This window comes from Sus scrofa, chromosome 4, assembly GCF_054392235.1.
Source record: "Sus scrofa isolate SSC_HxYL_T2T_F1_AM1 chromosome 4, Sscrofa_HxYL_maternal_Yorkshire_Landrace_v2.0, whole genome shotgun sequence".
Lineage (NCBI taxonomy): Eukaryota > Metazoa > Chordata > Mammalia > Artiodactyla > Suidae > Sus > Sus scrofa.
In genome coordinates, this window is record NC_139386.1 from 40,634,726 (window position 1) to 40,641,014 (window position 6,289).

The window sequence follows — 6,289 nt, forward strand, 5'->3', positions numbered from 1 at the left end:
AGAGTTCCCTATGCTACACAGCAGGTCCTTGTGGACCATCGATTCAACAACATACAGTGGTGACTATGCACTTTAATTCTTAAAAGACCCAATTTCATCTCCCGGGACATGGATCTGGGAAGAATTAATTGCTTTTTTTTAAAAATAGAAGTTTATTAATATGTATACTTATATATATGTGGGAGAAATGCAGGCATAAGTAACTCAAAGAATTAGCCAGAACTTGTGCTTAAATACCATCTTAACCCAAAATAACCGAAGAAAGGTATGGGGAAGTAAAGTGAGAAGAGGTGGTCAGAAAAAGGACAGTTTTTATTCTCTTTGAGTTCTTCATGGTTGGTACACTGCCTGTCACATAGGAGATTCTAAAGATTTGTTGACTGACTGAATTGTATTGTAGGCAGATTGTATTTATTGTATGCAATATGCCAGGCAATTGCAAGTGCTCAATCTTCAGTTGGTTTCACAGCTCTCAGAAGTGTGTCAGGGACCTCTTGAGACTATGAAGCCCTGGACTCTTCTGGAGGACAATAATGTTTTATGAAATTAATACGGCACTTAGAGTTGCACTGAAGCTGAATTTTAATCCCAGCTTTGTTTACTAACTGAACAAACATAACCTCTCTGATCTTCACTTTCCACGTCTACAGAGTGGGACAATAATCCCTTACAGGGCTGTTGTCAATAGTCATTCAAATATTAATGGAGTGCCTTTCATGTGCCAGGCATTGTTCTGGCCACTGGAAATATAGCAGTGAATGACATTAATAAAAGTAGGTGCCCAAATTTTGGTAGGGAAGACAGAAAAGAAGTATGGCAATAAGTAAAACATCTATGTGTTAGACAGTGGTAAGTGCTAAGAAGAAAAGTTCAGCAGGAAGGATGTGTGTAATTTGAGAAAGTGATATTTAAGTGAAGAAATGAAAGTGAGAGAGCATTTTAGGTAGAAGGAAGATAAGTACAAAGGCCTTAAAGCATAAGCATTATGCAATACCTGACACAGTTGAGAATAGAGAGTAGGGTGGTCTAGCTGACTGGAGAGGCATTTATATGGTGGGCAGGGGGTACAGGGGTTGTAATCAATGAGGTCTGAAAAGGGGCCAGATAACATGCAGGGTTTTATGGGTCACTGGGTGGTTGATTGAGGAGGATTCTGGGTAGAGGTGCATCTTGCACTGTAATGGATCACCTTGGCTGCTGTGTTCAGAATGGGTTGTAGGAATGAGAGGAAAGAACTAGGGAGACCAGTAAGATGAGAGGTGCTGGTGGCTTGAGTCAGTGGCAGTGGTGAGGAGCGACTGGCTTCTGGATGTGTTTTTAAGATAGAGCAGACTTGCTAATGACTTGGATGTGGGAATGAAGATAGAGGGGCCTCAGAGGTGAGTTCTGAATGACAGGAAGAATGAGATGGAAAGATTTAGGGAGAATTCGGTTTTGCATATGGAGTGGAAATCAGGACTTCATTTGGGGGCATCTTAAATTTAAGATGCCAGGGAGAGGTAGCCAATAACAACTGGATATGGAAGTCTGGAGTTTGTGAGAGAGGTCTGGGCTGGAGATAAAGTTTTGGAATTGTCTGCAAAATGATGGTATTTAAAGCCATGAGATTGGAGGAGAACAATATCCAGTCAAATGTTTCTAAGCTTAGATTTAAAAACAGGCGTAGATCCAAGGAGTGACATTTAGAGGCTGGGGTGGGAGAGAATGACAACAGAGGAGTCTGGTAGGCAGGGAGGGAGGAGGAAAAACCAATGAATGTGGGATCTTGGAAGTCAAAACTGAGGGAGGCATTCAAGGGGGAGGGAGTGCACTATTAGGGCCAAATGCTATTAAAAAGTCCAGTAGGATGAGATCTGAGAATTGGCCACTGCAATTTGCAGTGTGAAGTCGAACGGGTTTGTTGTCATATACCATTGCCATATGTCATATGTCATTATGTACGTAATAGAGGAAGAAAAAAAAATGAGCCATAATGAACTTCTAAGAAGGTTCTTTTTCACTGAATGGAAATCCATCCCTTTGGGTCTGCTGAGTCTAGGTTAATATATGCAAGCATGTTCCTGGAGCCTTAGGTAGTAGCATCTGAGGTAAACTGGATCCTTTTCATGGAGTGAAAAGGGTTTGTACTGGGGATTTGGCTGGGGGTAACCTGGAAGGAAAGAGATGAGGAGAAGGGATGAAAGAGGAAAGGGTGTGGGAGGTTACTGAGAGGATCTGAGGCAGGGTTGTAAGAAGGACCACAGAAAAATTCCTGATGGTCAGGAGCCTTGAGGAACCGAATGATGGTGTTTAAATTAGGTAGGATGAAGCCGTCTGAGCTCTCACTGAATCTTTGATCAAGTCTATCACACGTGCCAATGCCTTTCAAGATGAGATTTTTTTCTTTTGAGTAGCAACTGAAGGAGGGGTTGAATTTCATGTTTGAGTTAATTAGAGGTGGACCACCTGCAGGGTGGGTGGATAGAAAGATGATCCATAAACTGGATGAATGGGGCGGGGGCAGGGTTTCAGAGCTGTGGATGACCAAGGGAGTGCGATCCCCAGTCCTGGAAACTTGCAGGAAAATTTGCAGAGAGAAATTGATACTTCTTCAAGGTGTGGAATGGGAGGCTTGAGGCATCTTACCTACGTGACAGCATCTGCACTTCAGCTTACGAGGCACCAAGCGTACAGTAGACCTATGTAAATATTACTCTCTCCTCTATCTCAGCTCCTTTCTGACTCAATTTAAGCAGGTCCTCCATCCATTTTATTCATTAACCAATATGATTAACTACTCAAAATGATGCCAGTTGCAGGAAGCAATGTTGAGCAGAAAATAAGACAAGATCTTTGTTTCCCAGGTGCTTAAGTTGAGCTATGGATGCAAAGCTAATGCAAGACAGGATGAATGTAAAAGCTGAGTGTCAAGCTTCAGACTCTCAGAGCCATGCAGTTGCTTGGTTAGTTGATGCCCTGTCTGTTTTTGGCCTTCCAAAATTCTCAAGTGCTCCCTCAGTAAGGCAGTGAATTCAACTGGACAATATTCAAGTGGGATAATACTCAACTGCTCTCTTAATAGAGCAATGAATTAGTCAGTGTAAATAATGCTATAACAAACAGCTCCCACATTTTGGCAACTAATCCAACACAGATTTGTTTCTTGTTTAAGTCCCAGTCCAGTGGGGATCAGCTGGAGTTGGACTCTGATCAGCAGAGTTGGGTGCTCTGCTCCATGCTGTCATGCAGGGACCCAGGCCCTTTCTTTCCAGCAGCTTCTCCATCCCCTCAGGCCTCAGGATCCTTTGCATCTGGTTGGCCAGCAAGTGAAGAAAGAGTGTGTAAAGGATCCCCTGGTCTCAGTTGCCTCCATCCAAGAGTGGTACATCACTTCCACTCGTGTGTCAATGGTGAATATCACTCATGTGGCATCACCTTCATACAAGGGAGGTGGAAAATGTGGTTTAGCTGAGGAGCCAAGAAGGGGAACCAGGTCTAGTGAGCATGCAAATTTTAAATAATCCCTGCCATAGGTTGGAAGGGGGAAATAGCATAATTATATAGGGGACTTTTTAAACAGAGAGAACGTCAAAACCCGGGCGCAGAAACAAAAATTTTTTCAATACATTTTACTGCAAAAGAGACAAATTAAGAACACAAATGAGATGGTAAAGGTATTAAATCTACTTTATAGCTCAGCACCTGATGTTAAAGGATCCCATCAAGCCTCTTTCATGAATATTTTAGAATTTATTTATAGATATATTGGGTGCTTGTTTAGGTGGTAAAAGCAACCTCTTCTAAACAGACTTCTGGACCAGGCTGAGTTCAGAATCACTTTACCATTAGATGGACACTGGGGAACCTAGTTCCTTAGGCCAAATTTGGGAACTTGGAGGACATTTTCAGTATAAACCTTAGAAAGGAAAATAGAACCTAAGCCTGGGAAAGCCTAGAGGAAGGGTAAGGGCATGTGGGTTTTCCCCTTCTTTTTAGGGGGATAGATCAGGTATTTATTTATTTATTTATTTATTTATTTATTTAGTCTTTTTAGGGTCACACCCACAGCATATGGAGTTTCCCAGGCTAGGGGTCAAATTGGAGCTGTAGCCACTGGCCTATATCACAGCCACAGCAAAGCCAGATCCAAGCCACGTCAGCAACCTACACCACAGCTCACAGCAATGCCGGATCCTTAACTCACTAAGCGAGGCCAGGGATCGAACCTGTGTCCTCATGAATTCTAGTCAGATTCCTTTCCATGACAGGAATGCCAGATCAGGTATTTAAAATCCATCCAAGGCCTAATTTTTAAGCATAAACCCAGTGCTCTTGTGGATATAAAAGTGAACAATTTTTACTTCTGTTCCTGACAAGAGAATGATCATTTTGAATAACATACAAATAAGAGGATTTCGAGTTGGTTAAAACAGCAGCATGAGCTAAACTTTATCATCCTCAAGCAAAATGTAAGGCATCTTTCCACTTTCTGTGGCTGAGCCAGACTCTTTGAGGAGAAACATAAGCAGGCACTGTAATAAGATAGGTGAGCAGGGGAGGAATTTCACAGATGATTTGTAAACCATACATACTGTTTTCAAAAGAATACTGACATCTTGGGGCAAAACCTTTTATTTCTGTTCTGTATATTCCTATGGCCTTGCTTGAAAGTGTATCACCAATATAGCCTTGAAATTTGAGATTTCTTTTAATTAACATCCTCATGAACCTTATCACCAGGTTCAACATGATTTTTTTTCTTGATATGCTCACTTTTTAGCCCGAGGCTGCCTACAGGAGGCCACGTCCCAACTTTCCCATAAAAATGACTTCCACATTCCACATCCCAATTACTCTGAAGGACCTGCCCAAGATGCCTATAAAACCTTACTACAGTCTACACCACCTTCTAACTAATATTCTACATGTGTTTTTGATCATTGAATCAGATTTTCAAAAGTCAGAATGGTTTTCCACGTGGAGTTTGAGTAAACATATAAACCTTTGTTATTTATATACATGGTTCAAAAAATAATATATGAGGCCAAAGTTGTAGAAGGAGCATTGGATTTAGAGTTGGTTGAGCTCAATTCTCAGTTCAGTCACTTATTCTCAGAGTGACATTGGGAAGGTTAGCTAATCTTTTGGAGTCTCAGTTTCTTGATTTGTGGTTACCTCCAGGGTTATTGTGAGACTTATGTGAGCTAATGCATGCCGGCAGCGGGTGGGGGGGGGGTCATGCAGTGAGGTGCTTATAGTAGATGCTCAGGAGATAAACTTGCCCTTGACTTTATTAGAGACTTTAAGGTGCCAAGGAAGAAACACATTTAGGTCAAACTAGTATTGGGAATACTTTTAGTTATAAATGGCAGGAAGCTTAAACCAAACTGGTTTAAATAATATAAGAAATTTATTGGCTTATTTAGCTGAAAATTCCAGAGGTGGGACATCAGGTGTGGTTTGATCCAGAGGTTCAGGCTGTTGTCCAGATTGTGGCCCTCCTTCATGCTTTATCAACTTTGGCTTCTCTCATGTCACATGGCTGCCTGCTACTTCAGGGCTATTGTTTCCTCATTCACATTCAAGGAAAAGACAGCTTCTCCTGCCCCAAACATTAAACAACAGTTATGAACTTCTCTCTGGTTGGGTCAGTTTAGGTCATGGGCTCATCACTGAACCTATCACTATGACTAGGGAAATCTGATTCCTTGATTGCCTTAGCTCCATCGGGGCTAACTTCTGGAGCTGGGAGGTGGAATTAAAGTTTTTCAAACCACAAAACCAAGGAGTTTATTATCCTGTTAGGAATGAGGGAGAGAAATGAATAGTGAGGAGACAATCCATTGGCACATTTACTCCTTTGGTTCCTCTTTTCCTCCCATACGTACACCTTCAAGAGTTTGTGCCTGTTGAGCCACACATATCTCTTCACTCAAGGGAGACCCCTCAAGCCTCACCTTGAGCTTCAAATCTAGGCTGCGTCGCTGGTGTGCCTACCCCTACGTAAGTTTTTGCATGGAATTCTTCATAGGTTTGTACCTTACAGCTAAATAAAATCATCCATTCCTTTGGAAGAGCCTATTATCCAATCTCCCAATTCTCCCTTTAGTTATAGAATTCCTGAGTTTTAACTGGGCACATGGCTACCCAGCAAGCAAGTTGCTACATTTCCTAGCCTTCCTTGGATCTAGATGTGGTCATAAATCCAAATTCTTTACAGTGGAAAGTGAGCAAGTGTCAGATGTTCAACTTCCCCATTACGTCCCGAAAATATATTATTTGTCTTCTCTTTCCTCTTGGTCTTCCTTCC